The sequence below is a fragment of the Otolemur garnettii genome, unplaced genomic scaffold, assembly GCF_000181295.1.
Source record: "Otolemur garnettii isolate 467f Iridium unplaced genomic scaffold, OtoGar3 scaffold00006, whole genome shotgun sequence".
In the NCBI taxonomy this organism is placed as follows: Eukaryota; Metazoa; Chordata; class Mammalia; order Primates; family Galagidae; genus Otolemur; species Otolemur garnettii.
The window spans coordinates 17,879,406-17,901,056 of NW_003852401.1; the positions used below are offsets into that span (position 1 = coordinate 17,879,406).

General features: G+C 36.6%; 1 protein-coding gene across 13 annotated transcripts in view; it reads left to right on the forward strand.

The window, feature by feature from the left end:
- PTPRD (protein tyrosine phosphatase, receptor type D) overlaps positions 1-21,651 on the forward strand; it is a 2,156,277-nt gene that overhangs the window by 1,310,171 nt on the left and 824,455 nt on the right. For all 13 annotated transcript variants that reach the window (XM_023508432.1, XM_023508444.1, XM_012813956.2 and 10 more), the window contains one exon: positions 15,782-15,843. The gene's annotated coding sequence lies outside the window, so the exon portion shown is untranslated. The remainder of the gene's footprint in view (positions 1-15,781; positions 15,844-21,651) is intronic.

A 21,651-nucleotide genomic window follows, 5' to 3' on the forward strand; every position in this document is an offset into this window, starting at 1 on the left:
ACTTCCATCAAACTGGTTAATATAGTCTTCATGTCATTTTCTTAGTTATTGTGTTAAAACATTCATATTGAAAGTGTGAAAACTGGTTTCACACTATTGAATGTTTATAAACTGATTTCATAGTAGGGCTGAGTACATTGGATACTCTTTCTTCTGAGTACATTGGATACTTTCTTGAAATACATTGCTAAGAAGAGTATGTTCCAGCTCCATCCATGTAAACATGAAAGAGGTAAAGTCTCCATCCTTTTTTAAGGCTGCATAATGTTCCATGGTGTACATCTACCACAATTTATTAATCCATTCATGGATCAATGGGCACTTGGGCTTCTTCCATAACTTAGCAATTATGAATTGGGCTGCAATAAATGAAATCTTTTTAAATGCTATTTATCCCATTTATATTCACTTTCCAAACACAGTAATCTGTGCATAAAACTTTCTCTAGATTTAAATTGGTGTGGGTCTTTTTATCACACTGTTATCAATTCTCACAATTTGCATTTTGGTCTGGTCTGGTCTTTATTCTTCTAATTAATGCTTTATAGCAGGAAAACACCATAGGTGAATTCTACAAGCATGGACATATAGACTCTGAGATTTCTGATTAAGAACCAGGTGTGTGTCATAAGTATGCAGGATCACACTTGCATTGGTGATTTTACTTAAGGTAACTAATGGGTATTTTTGGAAATACAACTCTATCCTAGGACCCTGAATAAAGAAATATGCTTCAGGGTCTTTCATATTTTCTAAAATCAATCTTTATCCTAGTAGAAATACATAAGTAGCACACCAAGATTTCCTTAAGGAATCAACATAGTTTTATATGTTTTGCACAATATTCTAGGTACAGCAGCTAATCATTCCTTGCTCCTTCTCTTTTTGCCTGGAGGGACGATCGTATGTCTTCTTATATGCTCATCATCAGGGAAGACCCAAAGTCTTAACCATCTTTCAATTTAAGATGACACTTGACCTCCTGCCCACATATCATCACTGCTATATAAGTAATTAATTATTAGTTAAATCCCTCTGCCATGACGGAGAGTTCTCAGGAAGGAAAAACAAACAAACACCCAAGCTATAAAGAAGCTAGAAGCCAGAAGTCTGACCTTACAATCCAAAGCAGACCATCCATAATGGAATACAGATAGGAAACAATTAGCAAGTTCTGTTCATCTACCGCCACTTTTTTGAAACTATTATCTACAGTCATCTATCTCAGAACAAAATCAGATATTTCTATTAAGATAAGACACTGATTATGAACACCATTAACCCGATAGATCACGACGTATCTATCAATTAATTTTTATTTTAGAACAGGTGGGAATTGGAGACAAAGTTATGTCGAATACCATATATTTGAATTTGGGCTCATGTTCTTCAATAACTCTATCCCCTTAAAAATTCAAAATCTTAGGCATTCAAATAGAGTCACTAAAAAATATTGGATGAGAGAAATTAGCTAAAATTGTCAAGAATGACTTAATTCAGAGCACAAAAAAATTAAAATGGTGTATTTCCACATCTTGTGTCCACTAGCTGCTTCATCTATCTTAAATGGTTTTTAAATTCTAAGTGGTTACATATTACAGACGTAAATTAAGTCTATATTAAATCTGTTTGACAGAGGGCTACAAAACTACCAACATGAGAGCCAATTTCCAGTGAAACTTTAAGTTGTCACTTAGAGTAGACAAATTAATCAAATTTATGTTTTAAATTTGGTTTGATTTTGCAGTGTATTTTTGTATTTATAACTTAAAAGTCTCCCAGCAAAAACTATGAAAGTTTAAAGAAATATAAAGCCGTATAGTTAAAAAAATTAAAATAGTAATGGAGCTCAACCAAATACAAAGAAAGAGTGAAATATAAAGCATATGATTTACTAGTAATATATGTAAACCTACGTACATGCTTTTACTACCTTGTACAAAATCAAAAATTCCCAGTAATGCTGTTATGTTCTTTCACTGTTCAACACCTAGTTGAAATTATTTTTTCCCTAGGTTAATCTTGCCCAAATCCTGAAAGTATCAGAATGCTTGATGTTGTTCATTTGCCTGTTCACTTTCTCATAATATGTAGTGAATTAGCTTTTTACTGAGATTCGTCTGGACTAGGACTATGAGAAAGAAGAAAGCTAAAAAGTAGAAGAATAGGAAGAGAACGTTTATTCACTTGAAAATCATTTGTTGGGTATCCGGAAAATGAAGGGGGTGGTGATAAGGAAAGGAAGCCACAATAGACTGAAAGATTATTTCAACAGAAGAAAAATAGGAAGAATGACAAATGGAGACAATGAAGACGGCAAGTGGTGAGGAGTGTCAAACACTTCAACCAAAGACCACCGCTAATCAAAGGTGGGTTAGTGCTCCGTGTAGCACAGGAGAGCACATACTGTGGGAATATGGGGGAATCTCAGGAAGAGGGTGTTAGGATTTGTATGAGGTCAGGATTTGACCTTGTGTTAAGTGTTTGGGGAGCAGGTATAAGCAGGTGGAAACTTGCTCTGGATTAGATATTGCTGGGAAGTGGGGCTAGCTCTACAACTGGGTATCATAGTCTCATGTAGAAAGAGGAACGACTGAGCGAGGGAAAAACTGTAATTGGTGAGGAGCAATGATCACTCATATTAGGAAGGATGGGGGATGTTTGATCATTTGGGGGTTTTGACAACGCTTATGTTTTCATCTATTTTCATATATGCTTATTTTTATCTAGACCCATTGTTGTCAAAACTGACCTTGTCTGATGTTGATGTTCTACAAATATTTTGATGATCAATAGAACACTAAGACCAACCTATGAGGGCTAGACCAGCTGGCAGTGCCACAAAGGCCTGAGGAAGAGTAGCAGGGCAGTTCCTGGACTTTGCTGTTGTTTTTTTTCTCTTTTATGAGAAGGCACATAATGAGTAGGGTAAGAAAAAGTACAAAGAAAAATAGTTGATATATATTTATTGCACATATATAACAGGAACTATGCTAAAAGTTTTAAGTGCATATTTCATTTAATATTCACAACAAGTCCATAAATTAAGTACTATTTAAGTGCCCATAATTAGTGAGGAAAATAAGGCTTAGAAAAATAAATTTATTTATTTAAAGTGGCAAGACCTGTAAAAAGTGAGTAAAAATGGTGTTACAATCCTAGATCTATCTGACTTTAGAGCAAATGAGATTAATCATTGCTTATAAATAAAAATGGATATAAACACAACATTGGTCCATTGAGTGAGGTGCTTCCCCATTAAAATATAAAGTACATGAGGGCAGAGATTCTGCACTGTACCTATCTGAATTTTCCAGAGCACGCATATTAGTGTTTTTTCTAGAGTATTGCTTAATAAATATTAAAGATCAATTACAGTGATGAATACATGGGTGGAATAAAAATTCACACTTGATAGGGTGATGACTAATTGATATGATTCACTCTGTGTTCCAGTTAAGTGGGAAGAAACGTTACAATATTGGTTGCAGGAGGCCATAGTAAGAGAAATGGAAGGACGTTGGTCAAAGGGTACAAAGTTTCTGCTATGCACTATAATTTCTGGAAATCTAATGTATAGCCTAGGAAGGATAGTTAAATACATACTGTATTTCATAAGTGAAATTTGTTAAGAGGACAAATCTTAAATTAAATATTGTCACTGTACATGCAAAGATAGTAACCATGTAGAGGCGATAGATATATTAATTAGCTGGAACGTGCCAGTCATGCCACAATAGACTTATTTCAAAGCATCAAGTTCTACACATGAAGGAGAATGAAATATGGGCAATTTGGGGACATCAATGATGTCTCAATAAAGCTGCTAAAATTTTTTCAAAAGCATCTTGAACTCAGTGGAGCTTATGTTGACGAGTAAATTTATATATTTTTTCTTTTAATTGCGTATTTTTACAAGCTTTTAAGTTCTCTCATATATACAGAGTTGGGCTGGTCATTGATACCATTCAATTCTTTAGCTTAGTAGAATGAGAAAATTAAACAGTTCGCATTGATTTACTAAAGATATAAGTTTAGTAAAGTTCTCCTCTTACTAAAGATATAAGTTTCATAAGCCACATAAGCCATCTTAGAACCTAAGTGGTTAGAACTCATTAAATCACTTTGTTCCCTCTATTTTTTCAGTAACAAGTAATATATATATGTATACATATAATATTAAGAAATATTATACAATATGCTTTTGAACTACTGAGATCCACTATAGTTCTGGATCCCAGCACCCTATTTCACTAAGTAAAATCATATAAGCCATATAAGTCAACTGACTAAGTGCCCATTCCTTTTGTTTCTCTGTACTTCATAGAGTCATATAATCATGTGCTGCGTAATGATGTTTTAGCCAATGGCAAACCAAATATATGATAGTGCTTGCATAAGATTATGATAGAGCTGAAAAATTCCTATCACCTAGAATGTCATAGTCATTGTAGCACAATGCATTACTCATATGTTCGTGACAATACAGGTGTAAAAATATCTACTGTGCTGCCAGTCATATAAAATACAGTGCATACAATTTGGTACGGTACATAATACTTGTTAATGATAATAAATGACTAAGTTATTTGTTTATGGGTTTACTATACTATAATTTTTATTGTTATGTTTATGGTGTTCCTTTTATGCTTACTTCAGAAAATCTGTAAATCAGTCTCAGGTACATCCTTCAGAAGGTATTCCAGGAGACGGCATTGCTATATCCTAGGAGATGACAGCCCCACACCTGTTACTGACTGTGGAACCTTCCAGTAGGACAAGATATGGGGTAGAAGACAGTGAAACTGATGGTCATGACCCCGTGTAGGCATAGGTACATTTGTGTATGTCTTTATTTTAAATAAAAATGTTAAAAAAGGAAAAAAGAAAATTAAAGTTATTAGCAAAGGCTTTAGAATAAGAATATAAAGGGAAAAGTATTTTGTACAACAGTACAATGTGTTGGTGTTTTAAGCTATATATTCCAAGAGTCAAAAGCTTTAAAGAAATAATAAGTTTATTATAGCCTAAGACTACAGCATTTATAAATTCTACTGTACAGGGTATAGTAATGTCCTAGGCTAGGTCTTCACACTCACTGCTCCCTCACTGACTCACCCAAAGCAGCCTCCAGTCCATTATGGCAAGCCCCATTTATGGTAAGTTTCCTATACATGTGCACCATTTTTTTCTTTTGTACCATATTCTTCTGGGTAGTCATTCACTACCCGTGGAGGGGCTGGCAAGGGGGTGGCGTGGAAAGAAAATTCTCACAGTTGGTTATTCACAGTGCGATAACCAATGAGGCTCAGAGAGGCAAGGAATTCACATGCCCAGAAATTAGCAAGGAAATGCTGTGGTGAACAAGGACCTCAGGGGTCTTTTGTGAGCATGAGAAGGGTATACAGGTAACACGGAACGGAACAGAAGTTAATCATAAGCAGAAGAAAACTCTAACCACCTCACTCAACATAAGGATATGAATCTTTTTTTTTTTTTTTTTAACCATGACAATAAAGAACAAGGAAGAGGGAAAAGTAAAAGGGAACATCTCAGAACGATGCCCTATAACTGTAGGTCAGACAGTTACCAAAGAAATGGTACAGGGCCGGGGGGGGGGGGAGGCGAGACTCTGACTTCCCTGAGTTTTCCTTGGTCTCATTCTGTACTTTGACATGCCCAGCAGATCTTAATTTATAATTGCTGCCCATTCCATTCAACCCCCCAGGTTGTTTACATCCTGCCCTGTGCACAGCGAGGGGGTGGGCATGGGAGGGTGTGAAGGATCAGGGCTCTTGTCAACAGACACGCTGGAATGTCAGTCTAAGCTACATTCACTCCCTGATCTTTCATCCCTATCTCCAACCCACATTTCTGTACCTTTTCTCTGTTCAGATGCTTGGATACTCAGACCCTTCCCACTGTGTCACAGTTGCCTCCAGTGTTCACTCCAGTAGGGTGCTGCACGGGTCAGTAGGCTGAGAGGGACAGGCTCTTTCCAAGGGTCCGTGACAGTGCACTTCATGATATGCACACAATAACAAAATTGCCTAATGATGCGTTTCTCAGCACACATACCATCATTAATGATGCGAGAGTATATACAAACATTTAAACACATTCACAAAACAGGAAGAGATTATAAGTTAGACCCTCCCCTCCTTTAAAGCAGGCTTCCAATAGCATAATTACCATGTTCAGGTGCGGCTTTTTCCTCTGCATATGATTTTTAAAGATTGTACCTGACCTGGAATAAAGCAATGCTCCTGACTTCCATCCATTACTGCAAATATCAGTCATATTTTTTTCAGGCAGTGGATTTTAATTTAGCGTAATTTGCCACCAAAACTGAAAGTATAAAATACAGAAATCAAGAGCTGGTCATTCATTGTTATTTACTGACCTCTAACTAAACGCGTGCATGTGGAATTTCACAGTCAGGTCACATGCCTTTAAATAGACAAGCAAAACAGAGGCATAGAACATTCTGTCGACAGGTAAATGTGAATCAATCTGGTTTCTTTGAAAGGAAAATAATCAAAGCTCTTTCAAATAATATAAAATGCAAAGTGATTGCATGTTGGAGGGAGGGGGCCCTATCGGCTTCCTTTCTCAGAGGCCTGATTGCCGTTTTCTAGCGGGAGGAACATAAGCCGCAGCTCCTCTTGTGACTTCTCTGCAGACTTGGATATTTATTAACAGTTGATTTTCGGTAGTTGTTCTTCTTCCCCTTCTTCTCTCCTCCAGTGTAAATTCGTTTTCCTGAATCTGCATCTAGCCTGCATTTCCTTATCAGTTGTGGAATAGGATGGCTCCTTCACTATGGGATTTGAAGTCTTTCATATTAAGTAGAGCAGCTCTGGTTTCAGGCAGCCGTTTTGTGGACTATTTGTTTTATTCTTTGTCTCATCATCCTAATCGAAGTCCTCTGAGGCAGAGGCTTTTGCAGTAACCAACAAGAAGAGAGGGAAATTATGAATTATTGCTTCCATAGAAAAGTCAGTATTCGTTAGAAATTTCTGTTGGGATTAAAACCGAGCTGACGTCAAACATGTAAAAACAATTGTACTCACCTATGAAAAAATGTTTTATCACTAAGATTCCTGTCTTCTGAGTCTCTTATTAGCCTAATACCTAAGCAGTGTTTCTCTTTGCTTGTTCAAGCTTCACTGTAGGGTTGTAAGGTAGCTGGTTGGGGAAGATATTCAGCTCTCAAGGTTTTTTTTTTTTTTATGAGAAATGCACTCCTCCTGTCTCCAAAACACTTCATAAACTTTTCCTTACAGTTTTTTTTTTATTTTTGCTATAAATTTTAAAATTAACTCTCTGATTTACTGAACAGACACTGTCCTAGATTCCTGATATTGAACAATTATGGGGAAAGTGTAGGTGTCCTGCTCTCATTTTTAGATTCAGATGATTCAAAATAGCCTGAAAGTCCCCGTCTCGCACTGCCCCTGCACTCCTTTGATCATATTTTGATAAATTTTTCAGAAGCAGTACAAGAATTGGGTTAGCTATTTAAGTAGAAGTCAGTTTATATTTGGCCGACACAAAAATGGTCTAATAAAAACCCATGTTTCTCCTTAATGGGCAACTCACGTTTTCTGTCTGTCTGTAAAACTCAAAGAGATCAAAATGCCCTAACTTGTCATTATCCTAAATATTGATCAAGATTATGTTCAACTGTATTTTATTTATATTTAGAGATCATTTCTCACACCTATAGAAATATTATATAATTAATTGTTCAAAGGAACCAAAATATGAATTTGATTCTTATACAGCTTTGGGTTCATATAGTCACTTTTAAGGTATTAGCATATTATTATACAATGTTACAAAGAATGAAAACACTGCTTTCAACTTGAGATATGGTCATCAGGTATCTCTGGAATAATGATAAATATTTGTGTCTTATTGGTACAGTATACTTAGGGAGATACTTAGAAAATTTATTGGTTATCTATTGCTGCGCAGTAAATTACAACATAGCAACTTGAATCAAATTTATTAGCTCACAGTTTCTGTGAGTCACAAGTGGCATTAGCTTAGCACTTCACTGGGTACTTTTGGTTCAGTGTTTCTCACAAGACTTCAGTGAAGATGCCAGCCAGGACTGAAGTCATTTCCAGGTCCAAACAGAAAAGGATCCACTGCCAGCTTTACTCACATGGCTTTGGACAAGGCTCAGAAGATCCACTTCCAATCTCCTTCACATGCTTGTTGACAAGCCTTCTGTACTTTCTTTTCTTTCTTTTTTTTTTTTTTTTAGAAAAAGAGTTTCACTTTGTCACCCTTGGTAGAGTGTATGGTGTCACTGCTCACAGCAACCTCCAGCTCTTGGGCTTAGGCAATTCTCTTGCCTCAGCCTCCCGAGTAGCTGGGAGGCGCCCTCCATCATACCTAGTTATAATTTTATTGCAGTTTGATTGGGTCAGGTTCAAACTCGCCACCCTCGGTATATGGCACAGTGCCCTACTCACTGAACCATAGGCACCACCCGTCTGTACATTCTGATGTAAGCCAGATAAGTTAGTCTTTTGCTACGTGGGCATTTCCATAGGACTAGTCACCATGAGGCACCTGTCTTTCCCCAGATCAGAGTCTGAGAGAAAGAATAAGACACAATGAGCAAAAGAAGCCACAGTCTTTTTATACCCTAATCTAATCAGCTACATCCCATCACTTTTATAACATTCTTTTTGTTAGAAGCAACTTGCTGGTTGCAGCTCACATCCAAGGGGAGATCATGACACAAGTGTATGAATGCCAGGAGATGTGAATCTGTGGGATGCATTTTAGCATTTTAGAAGCTGTCTACCAGAGTTCACCCTTGGTCCCCTGTGGTTCCCTCCATCCCACATGCGAATAGCTATGCTTACCCCTTTAACAATCAGTCAGGACTTGTGCAGTTATACAGCAGTAGTAATTCTAAAATCTTGGGGATTCAAAACAACATAGTTTTGGGTGACGCCCATAGCTCAGTCAGCAGGACAGACCACATACACCTAGAGTAACAGGTTCGAACCTGTCCCAGGCCTGCTAAGCAACAATGACAACTGCAACTAAAAAAATAGCCGGGCGTGTGGCAGGCACCTGTAGTCCCAGCTACTTGGGAGCCTGAGGCAAGAGAATCGCTATGCCCGAGAGTTTGAGATTGCTGTGAGCTGTGATGCTATGGCACTCTACCCAACAGGGCAGCTTGAGACTCTGTCTCAAAACAAACAAACAAAAAACAACATAGTTTTATTTCTCAATCATACTGTATGTTCTTCCTGGGTTGGTGTCATCATCTATTTTGTGCTGCTATAATAGAATACCTGAGGCTAATTTATAAAGAATAGAAATTTATTGGTTTATACTTCTAGGGGATAGGAAGAGTAATATCAAGGTGTTGGCATCTTAGGAGGTCCTTTATGCTGTGTCATCCCATGGCAGCCACAGAAAGTTAAAAGTGTGATCAAGAGAAAGGGGACCTAACTCATCTTATTAAGAACTCATTCCCTTGATAACTAACCCACTCCTGTGATAACAGCATTAATCACAGACCTCATGACCTAATCACCTCTTAAAGGTCTAACCTCTCAAGACTGTTGCACTGGGTTATTAAGTTCCCAACCCCTGAACCTCGAAGTCCCAACACATGAACTTTGAAGGACATATTCAAACCCTAGCAACTGGCTAAGGATTCTCCTCACCTTACCTTCACTCAAGGAGTCTCCAACTTTACTGGAACAAAAGGAAGGGATAGGAAGTTGATTGCTGGTTATTGAAGGATTCTACATGGAAGTGCCTTATCCAACTTTTGTCTAAATCACACAACCACACTAATTTCGAAGGTGCAAGGAAGTTCACTCCTGCCATGTTCCTGGAAATAGGATAAATGGAAATATCAATGAACAACCTAAAAGAGGAACATAATGGGCAAAGTCAGACATTTCCCTTCCACATAACTAAGTATACACTGTAATGATCAAAGCCAGATTTTGATTTATTTATTTTATTCTAAAAATATTTACTATTTATTATTGCATGCTAGTCTTATACAAAATGCTAAAGATAAAAAGCAGAAAAAGTAGCAGTGACTACTTTCGGTTTTTCAGTGGAGTGGGCAGAGTGATAAGCATAGAGACCATTACAAAATAGAAATCATTATAAAATGTTAAGATATAATAGAGGCATCTAATGTAGATTTAAGAAGAAAAGGGATCAGAGGGGATATTTTACAGGACATAAACTCTGATGTGTTCTGAAGAATATGTAGGTATAAGCCAAGTAATGAAAGTTAAGGGGAAAACCTTTCAATGCTCCTTTAATAAAGTAAATTTATGATCAGTGTCTTTGGATTAAAAGGCCTTAGCCTGGTCAAGGCACTGAGCATCTGTATGCCTCAATTTCCTCATCTGTGAAATGGGAAGGTTTATTTAAATGTTGTTCAAGACTTCTTTCACCTATACAATTCCATGATTGTTTCTGACTCTAAAGGATAGTTTTTCAAAAGCACCTTCTAGATGAGAGTTATAAAATAACTACCTGAATAAAGCAATTGCTTCCTACGGCAGCTCAGTAAATCCCTATGGAATGTTCCCTTATCTAGTGTAATCCCTCACTCCATCTCTCCTCCTTCTACCCTAACCTAGACTTTCAAATATTTATACCAAACATTGGCAAAGATGCTATACAACAAAAACACTTAGAGGGGAGTTGTGGGGGAGTATAGCTGTTACAAATACTTTGAAGGAAAGTTTGCCATTATCCTTTGAAATTGAACATAGGCATACCAGATAACACAGCAGTTCTGCTCCTCATTATATACAATATACATACCAAGAAATATCTGCAAATATGTTTAACGTGGCATTAATTATAATTGTTATAAACTGAAAATAACCCAATGTTCATCAGCAATAGTATGGACACAGAAAGTGTGATACTTGTATATTCAGACAGTATTTGACAAATTATAATATGAATGTTACTACCAACCAGACACAAAATAACATGTAATACACAATTACATGTATATAGTGTTCAAGGAAGCCCTAACTGGTAAGGTTGGAAATCAAGGCAGTATTTGTTTACCTTAGATGAGGAGGAGAAGGTGGGACTGGAAAGAAACAGGAGGTATGGAGTGCTGGAAATCTTCTCAATTTTGAATTGGATGGTGCTTACTCTGTTGATTGCTTTTGTAGGATTCATGGTTTATGTACTTTTCTATAAGGGCATTATATTTTAATATTTTTTAATTTTGAAATTGCCTCTAGATTTTTTTGAGACAGAAGGACTCAGCCTTCCAAGAAGGCCTACTTGTTCTTTAAATGGAACCATGTAGAAAAATCCACCCCCATACACACACACACACACAAAAAAAAAAAGCACAACAAAACAAAAAAACTCTCATCTGGTAGTGGTGAGAGCCCCAATTTATTTTCCAGTTTATATATTCTGCCATGTGTTATGAAAACATTATACTCTAGTACAATCTTCAGCGTTCTTCTAAGTTTGAAGTCTCATGAATGAATTGTGTTAGGATTGAATAAGTTGTGATGTGGGTTAAAGTACTTGTTGTTGTTCCCTGAACAGTGTTCTAAATCAATCTATTTCACAAGAAACTTATAAGAAAATAAGGGATGACATTAGAATGAGGATATGAGAGAAGAAGAGGGGAAAGACAATCTATGTCACTTAGAGACTATAACATATTTGCCAAACAAAGCTTAAAGACTTACTCTCTGATTCATTCATCCTGCTTTCTGCTGTATAATCTGCATCTGAACAAAGGACTTGACAGGTGTCTTTGGTCATTTCAATATTTTTTTTTCCTGGAAATTTGCTCACCCAGCATTTAAGCTACCCCAAGGCTAGCTTTATAATTGAATCTATGAAATATAAAAACAATGACTAATGAAAAATATGTACAAACTAATAAGTGAGAGAGAATGAAAGTTTCCAATGAAATCTCTTTAATATGTACCTTTAAACTACTTTGGAAGGTCAAGCAGCTTTGACTTGCTTTGACCTACTTTGATCAGGATTTTTTGGTGCTTTAGAATAGGATGAGCAGTAGAAATAAGCTTCCTAGGACGCAAACATTTTTCTAATTTAAATACAGGAGTGGAAAGCATCTCATTTTAGCATATAAAAGAAATTTCAGTATTTCTGTTGAAATATGTTATTTTCAGGTGTGAAGTGCTAATTATTGTATTTCAGATAATAGACTCATGAGTCACCAATAAAACTGGGGATTGTCAGGTTATTACAAAAAGAATAGCATATAGCATAGATGGAAAAATTATATTAAAATATCCAAAGTATTTTTAGGTGGGAGAATGTAAGATAGACATAATCTAGTTTATTCCATTGAGAAAATAGAAAATGATATTCTCAGCACAGTAAGAAAAAGGCTGTTTCCGAAATGTTTGTTATTTCTGAGAAGGAAACTGGGTTTATGAACAAAGTGAATTAGAGCCTTCAAAACTTTCCACGTACATATGTAAATACTATAAACTCTAGCTGCTCATCAGATTTTAACTCACCATGAACAGATCTTCCTTTGAAAGTTATGGATTTTTGGCTATGACCGTTTGCACAGCCACCAACAATCATCAGAACTTGGGCAGAAAGTGGGGAAATGAAAAAAAAAGAAGACGACTCTCACTATTAAAACAACCCTCTTCCGTTGTTTTTGTTTCAGTCTTGTGCCCACATCAGGAAGGTCTTCTGAACTGATATCCGTCTACTTGAGCCAAATCAATTGCTAAAAATCTAATTTTCTTTTGCTTTTGAGAAGTTATTCTCCATTTGCCTCCCTCGACCTTCAGAAGAGAAAATTGGAATTTCTTAATAATTTGCCATTGTGATCATCATGGAGAAAGCTCAGTTGACCTAAACGTTATGCATGACTTAGAAGAATTAATTCTTTTTATACATCCAGCTAATGTTAAACACGTGCCTCCTCTCAGATTGACAGGTCATTAGCCTGATATCAGTGCTCTGAAAAGAAAGGTAGTTTTATGAGGATAAGAAGAGTTGTCTTAAATATCTGTGTGTCTGTGAAAACGTGTAAGAAATGGTTTCAGCTAGTAAATTTAATATACACTTGCCTGACACTAAAGGGGGAAGTCCTTTACCCAAATGTATTAACACTGAAGTGAGTGAACTGCAGGTTTGTCAACGCTACCGTAACACGCACCAACAGGTGTCACTCAGCACTGGTCTAAACAGGTTGCAGAACAGAGCTCCAGGATTTCCTACTTCAGGTCAAAAGACAGCTGCGTGTCTGGCAGCAAAAGCTTTCTCTTCATTTCTCAGAAACGGAGCAAGGAGATCTGATCATCTCCTCTAATTTTCTTTACTTAAACAGAGCTGAAAGTAAAGGAAACGAGTCTCTGAAGGTTAAATTCTGCCAGAGGAAACTCAATTTAATCAGTAAGTGAACGATAGTAAAGAGCCAGATGGGTGAGATTTATGAAGACTCCTTTTGGAAAGTGCCCCCCAACAGGTGGTTTCCTAAAGGAGTCGGTGGACACAGTGTTTCTGATGCTGGGAGTAAGGGGGAGAAAGAGATCTGACGGCAGAAAGTACATGGAGCATGCTGACTGCGACTGGGATTGCTCGTCAGATGTCTCTATTTTTGTCTAAACTTCAAAAGCTTTTGCAATGTAATATGTGAAGAGCAGAAGGTCTTGGATTCTGTGATTGGTTATTGTTTTGAAAAGGAAAGAAAATTACCTGTCATTTTCTCTCTACTGGCATTAAATCCCCAGTGAAGGTGCAGAGGGCGTTCCGAATCACCGTAACTGCTGCGAGGAGCTTTTGAGCCCATTACTTCTAAGGTTCCGTAGTGCTCTTTCTGTCTCTCCAAAATCCACAATTGCAGGCCTATAGAAACAGTTCTGCAAAAATGTTTTGATGAGTCCACTTGCTTTGAGCTCTTCAGCAAAGTCAGAATTTACCTTTAAGGTGTTTACCAAAAGGTATTTTGAAACTCACGCTAAATAAAGGCTTGCTTGCCCCCTTCCTAAAGGAATAACTACATTTATAATGGTAGTTCCCAGGAAATTTTCATGGCATATTTTTATCATATAAATTTCAGGTTATTTTAAAAAATGGAGAGGGAAGTCATCATTATGTACCAGTGAAGGGGTCAAGACCTCAGTAAAACCTCAACTGGTCTCTGTCAATACAATTGATGTGAGAGAGAAAAGAGATCCCAGTTTGGGTAGGCTAAGCACGATAACAAGCACCCAACATTTTAATGGTTGAAAGAACTGAAAATTTAATTCTTATTTATATAAAACTCCAGTGCCAGTAGCTGTTTCTAGTCAGGGTGAGATGATGCCTGGTCATCTGCACAATGCTCTAGTGAGAATGGACTTTATCAGTAAGAGAGGGGCATGATCCTGACAGCTTGAGTGAAGGGTCCCGTTCTTCCCATCTTATGGATTGTCCCTTCTCTATACAATTAAGTCCTCAATGATTTAGCCTGCAAATAGGGAATGTAGAATGACCGATCCAATCGTGTGCAAGATGGTTTTCACACTGCATTCCATTGTGAGGAATACAGTCACACAGTCACATCTAACTGCAAAATGTAGTTGGCTGTTTAACAGGAGGAAAAGAGAAATGGTATCAGGGGGGCCAACTTACCAGATTCTGTGACACAGGGTGATATGAGAGGGTGAAGGATCTTACAGAGGTGTCCAACCTTTTGGCTTTTTGTGCCACATTGAAAGAAGAGTTGTCTTGGGCCACACACTAAATACTGATGAAAATTGATGAGCAAAAAGCAAAAAAGGACCATACATAATGTTTTGTGCTGTATACCACAACAGATGAGCAAAAAGTTCTTATGTAATCCGTGTGTGGCCCATGGGACAAGGGTGGGATGCCGCTGATAGGAAGTTCATCTAACTGACACGTGGAGAGGGCAGGATGTCAAAAAAGTGTTTCTTCGTAAGATAGCAACTTCACTGGGAACTAAAGGAGGGATAAGAGTTGAACGTGTTGAAAAGAGTTGAAAAGAAAATACTCTACCCAGAAGAAAGCGATTCTGAAAACAACCACCAGAAACTGGGAGGACTGTCTGAAAAGTATCCAGACATTGTTTTTACTGTTGTTCAATGTACATAGCTGGATACTTTCTAGACAGCCCTCCCAGAGTCATGAGGGTAAATCCTATAGAATGGTTTTATTGAAGAATTTTTTTAAATATATGGATTTTTAAAAAATAAACAGATTATTTTACATGAATGTAATGCTTGTAAGATTTGAAATTCTTCTATGCTTATTAGTCCCAGAAGGAGTAGGATGGATAAGGATTGATTTGGCTTGGCTGCAGGGGTTGTAAGTCATCCCCTTAACAACTTAGGGGGTGTCTCTTCTATAAAGATCAAAGGATGGGAGAAATGTATCATGAAACTTAGGAAGCAACAAACCAAAACATTCAGTGAACTTGATTAAACAGAGCTTGTAAGAAGGCAATTTAGCTATTTTATGTCGGAAATGATAGCCTCAATCTAACATTTTAAGAAGTAGTCAGTATTCACTATTTTATACCCTGTGAAGAGAAGAGATTTTTATGTTAGTTTTTGGCATTTCACTATTTCAATTAAAGATCGTATTTCATAAAATTGATTTCATTTTCTAACCTTCTTGGCTTTTCTCCTGTCACGCAACCCCCCTGGAAAAAAATGGAATGACCATATATACCTTAAAGACAACGTTGAGCTTTAAATATTTTTAAAAATAATTGTGAGTGTCTCTCTTTTCTAATTAGGTTTTACACTGCCTGAGGCCAGGGACTGTCTGAAAACGCCTACCTACGGTGGCTAAGACAAGGTGAGTCCACAGCACATTTTAATCTTTTTCCCTTCTTTGGATCTGAGTACTCAATATGATACCTGATATGTAGTTGTACACGGCAAGTATTGTTTAGGATGGATGGGTGAATAACCATTCAAAGATTTTATTCTCTTCACCTGTTATGTCCATTATATAATATACTAAGATCAATAGTTTTTCTTAAAATGTACTCCTAACAATGGAACAACCAGGAAATGATCTGTCCGTGAGAGATTGATATGTCAGTTATGACTCACAAATGATGTTAGGGGTGAGTTTGAGGGAAATCTAACAATAGGTTAAAAGTTTGAATTGCAGGGTGGCATCCCTGTGGCTCTAAGGAGTAGGGTGCTAGCCCCATATGCCAGAAGAGCTGGATTCAAACCCAGCCCTGGCCAAAAACTGAAAAAAAAAAAAAAAAAAAAAACCTCCCAAAAAAAAAAAAAATGTTTGCATTGCAGCAGAAGACTATAGATTTAAATGGTAAATGGTTGAATTTAGCTACTGCTGCCATGAAATCATTAGTGCTCAACATTTGTCTCACCTACACACTTTATTCTGGTATTCTGGAAGCTATAAGCTATTTTTTGTTAGTGAGGGAATAAACTGAGAAATAGATTAGCAAATGTTAAAAAGTTTAATCTGTGTTAAACGCTACCAGGTTATCACGCAACGCATTCGGTTCTCATTACTTTGTAACAATATTTTTGCTATTCACCCAGCTTTGTTTTCTTCATATCTTTTTCTTTACTATAAACATTTCATCTATCATGATAATACTTTTTGGTTTAAAACCTTCTGCCAAGTATGCTTTTTTCACCCATTGCAGGTTAATTGCATGCCCTTAATCTTAAAAAGATAATTCTTCGGAATAAACAATTCCCATGTTCTTTCTCTAAGATATTTGATCTACTGGCTTACTATTTATTTATCATTATCTAGTCATAAACCTGTGATGAATTATAAAATGAAGTGTGTTTAATCCATTGATTCTAAATACAAACTTTGTAAATAAAGTATGTGAAGTTGAAAAGTTTCTCTGTAGGATTAAATACTCTTGTCTGCTGAGATTTTGTGCTACCTGTAGAAAGAAGGTGATACCACCTTCTGTTCATTCCCGGTTAACCTCATTAGGGGTTGATGTTTCTTACAACTCTAAGGAAGAGAAACATCTGCATATAGAGAAAGTACACAAAGCTCCTGTAGAAATCACAGTGCCATCGAAGTAGAATAAGATGAAAATTAAACAAACAAAAGGCAAGGAGATTGTGGTAAATTTATTTCAGGCCTTTAGCCTGTTTTCACTTTGGTTACTCATTGTTTCGCTTTTGTATGTGAAGACTGAGGTCACCGCTCCCCTAAAGCTTTCTTAGACACCCCTCGCCAACACCAATGGCTTCCTCTTGTGAACTTCGATGTGTCTTTGTTCACAGCCCTCTTACAATAACTACTCATTCTGATTTATGGTGCAGCAATTTATATAGAATCACTTCCCATTTTCTGAGCACATTATGTTCCAGTGTTCATTTAAAAACCAGTTGTTCGGTAATCCAAAGTACTTATTTCCATAGAACTAATAATATGAATGCTGTTTCTATTTTCTTTCTAGTTCTATTTCTGTCTGAACTGGTGCTAACAGAAATATTTCAAATATGCCTCCATTTATGACATTGGTCTTCAGGATAAATCAATTCTATTATAAGTAACATATTTCATAGATTGTAGACTTAGCCTTGCTTGGATTCTCTCCTACTTACTAGCTATTTGGCCGTAAGCAAAGTACTAAATTAGTACCTAAGATTTCTCATCTGTAAAATAGGGATAACAATAGTACCTATTTCTTGTGGCTATTGTAAAGACATGAGTTCATATATAAAATATGCTCTAGACTGGAACTTGACGTAGAGTAGGAAGTATATAAATTTGTAGATCTTATCATTATTATTTCCATTCAATCTTGGAGCATCGGGAACCTATCTGCCCACATCTAGGTGTGTTTGAAAATGGAAATTAGCCACACAATTTAGTAGTTCACTTTCTGGAGTCAGCACGGTTATTGAATCCTAGAACACAGTTAGAAAGAACATAGCTAATTCAAACGCTTCTTCTTCTACCTGCATTTCCAAGATGAGTAAAAATGGACACAAAACAATATGACTATCTTCATCTCATCACAAAAATTAAATTAAAATAACAAGAACAAGGATTGCTGTCTGCAGCATTTATTGAGCCTTTAGTAGGTGTTGCACGTGACATGAATGGCTTTATATGTAATCCTCATCTGATCCTATCACAGAAGAAGAAATTGGTGGACAAGGAGGCAAAGGTCTCTCACATCTATGAGCAAGTTATACCAACCCAAATCTTCCTGATTTTCAAATCCTATGTTGTTTCTGCTCTAACAAAGCCAAACCCAGAAGTGCTTTTCAAATTGATATTTACATATCCCAATGTCTTTTTTGTGGCTGTTGAGCCACTTAACAAATATATCTACTTCCTTTTTGCCTTGCCTTCTTCATATTGTTCAAAAAAGTATTTAAGACATATTGTTGAACAATTGGAGCCCATTACACTTTATTTAGGGCATTCTATTTAATCAGTATTCCCCAAGTTGCCATTTCCTCCATTTACCTAAGATCACTAGATCACTAGCTGGTATTAGCTGGTGTTGTTTTAGGGCAATGTATTAGAAATTCCTCTTTGTCTTTGTAGCTCATGTATGTTATATGTCAGTCCTGAATGCAGACACCCAACTCTTACACATTACAAAATACGTACGTATTAGTCCTGCTGAAGAAAGTAAATAAGATATATCTTATTTACTCCTCACAGCAACCCGCTGCCATCTATACTTGAGTTATCTCCATATGGGATGAGAGACCTGAGAAAAACCAAATATGTTTGCCATTCATACAAGTAGTGGTAGCATACAATTAATACCCAAATGGAACTCTAGTGATCTCAATCATAACTGTTTTGAGATGATCCTTCTTGTTTTGAACTTAGAGAATCAAAAACATCTAGATGGCAAAAGTATCAGGCTTCCTTTATCTTATTCCTCATTAAGAGTCTATCATTATCATCTTTTTAAAAGGAAAGTCTGTGTGTTCTTACTCATTTTTGTGTTTTCCACATTGTCTCAAGGAGTGCCTTGACACCAGGAATGCTTAATCAGTGGCTGACTGAGAGGATTATGGAGTATATAAAATACTGTTAATTCTGAATTCACTGCTCTACAGTCAAATGTTCACAACAGTTTGCCATGGGGACATTGAGCAAGTCTAGTCACTTGGGTTAAAGGAGCTTTCTTCTTCATGTAATTGTCAGTGTTGCTTTTCACAACTGGATTAAGTTTATGCTAGCCAGAAACTATTGAAAGGTTTGAATTTGGAAATAGGTGAGGTGAACATGATAATACTGTGGGTTCTATAGTCAAGCACTTTGCTTATTTTGACAAGTGCCATTTGTTATAAAAAACATTTGCTTATATGTTATTCAGTATCATGTTCAAATGTAAAAACCAATACCAATGCCTATAAATGTTTTCACATAACTAGGAGTAAATTTGTGGAATTTTATTAAATCTCAGAATTTCTTCAATTAGAAAGGTCAGAAATACTAAATTTTCTTTAGATGATTTAAAAAATTATTTATAAAGTTCCAAATAGGACCATTTTGGAGACACAAACCAGACCTTCTAACTGAAGGCATCCCTTTAAGTGAGCCTGATTTCAGTTACTTTTAGTAAAGAAGTAATTAACATTACATGTAGCAGGGACACATTCAGGTCTCCAATAGGGATCTTTGATTACAGTATTAATTTGACAATCCCAGGTAGAGGACAAGTTAATGTAATTAAGGGAAGGTTAATTGTGTGTGCAGACAGTATGGTAGAAGAAGAAAACTCAGCAGGATGTTCGCAGAGCATTTCTGCTTGAGAGAGTTACATTTGTTCATTCAAGATCAGTGGAAAAAAAAAACCTTTCATAGTATTTAAAAGAAAGACTTGTTAAAATGATTTACTAGAAATTCATTGTAGAAACAGTAACATGTATAGTCTCACAACTGGTGCGGAAATTAACTAAATGCTTTTCATGCTAAATGCTAAAAGTCTATAATTATAATGATTCCTCACCCAAGTAGATTAGAATTTGATCCAGTCTGTCCACATTTGTATGGTTAGAGAAAATTAGAATTAAAATAGACTGTAAAGACTCCATACCATCAATTGTATGTGAAGAATGTAAATCCCAAGAAGGTGAATGACTCGCCCAAGATCAAAAAATATTGTGTACTATAATCTGTGGCTCAAATACTCTTATTCAGCATTTAAAACAATATAATCCTTTGATGGAAAGGAAGGGAAAGAGGAAGAGGGAGAAGAAAAATTAAGGATTAAAGAAGGTCACAGTTCAATCTCGTACTTTGTAGGAAACTTCCTGTGACATAGTTATCCAGGTGAGTTAAAACTATACATGAGCCTCACTCTCATAATTGAGTATCTCTAATTGTGAGATATGTTGACATAAAAGCTACCTGCCTTTATTTCTTCCATTAGACTTCTGTTTTCTATGCAAAGTTATCTGTAGCTTCTTCAATCATTCCTTTTATGACATGGGTTTCAGATATTTCCTCAGCACATCAATAAAATTTTTACATTTCAGATAGATGCCTAGAATGCCTACTGGTGGCTGGGTATCACAATAAGTAGGTGGAAGCCTACTATCTGTTGATCAGGACACTGTACTTTAGGATTTTAAAATTTGTATATATGTTAATATATTTTAAGATGTCCCTATGAAACAACTAAAGCACAAAGGCATTTTTAACATGGACTATTAGAAATAGGGGACTCTTCCAACAAACACATGAAAAAATGCTTATCATCCCTAATCATCAGAGAAACGAAAAGAGAAACCACTCTGAGATATCTCCTAACTACAGTGAGATTAGGCCATATCACAAAATCCTGAATCTGCATATTGTAGCATGGTTGTGAAGAGAAGGGAACACTTTTGTCCTGCTGCTGGAATTGAGCACTAATACAACCTCTATGGGAAAAAGTATGTAGAATTCTCAAAGAATTAAAGTTGATTTTCTATTTGATCCTTCAGTCCCCTACTAGGCATCCCAGAAGTACAAAAATCATCTTACCACAAGGACATTTGCACTAGAATGTTTATTGTAGTTCAGCTTACAATTGCAAAGACATGGAACCAACCCAAGTTCCCATCAACCCATGAATGGATTAATGAACTCTGATCTATGTATACCTTGAAATACTATTCAGCCATAAGAAAATATGGAAACTTTACATCTTTGTGTTTACCTAGGTGGAGCTGAAACACATTGTTCATAGTAAAGTATCTCAAGAAGGAGGGGAAGTATCCAGTGTACTCAATAATAATATGAAACCAATATATAAACAACTATACTCTCAAACTAAAGAAAAAATAAAAGTATAGTCTAGCAAGAGGGAGGGAAAGAAGAGAGAGGGGAGGGAGGAGGAGAGAGAGCAATTGGTGGGATCTCACCTAATGTGTACAATGTGAAGGTATTCAACACATCCCTGGATGAAGGGCTCAACTACAACTTGACTTTACCTTAGAAGTTAAAACAATGTCACCTAAATATTTGTACTTGGCTTGGCGCCTGTAGCTCAACCGGCTAAGGCGCCAGCCACGTACACCTAAGGTGGCGGGTTCGAATCCCCAGCCCAGACTCGCCAAACAACAATGACGGCTGCAACCAAAAAAATAAAATAAAATAAAAAAAATAACCGGGCATTGTGGCGGGCGCCTGTGG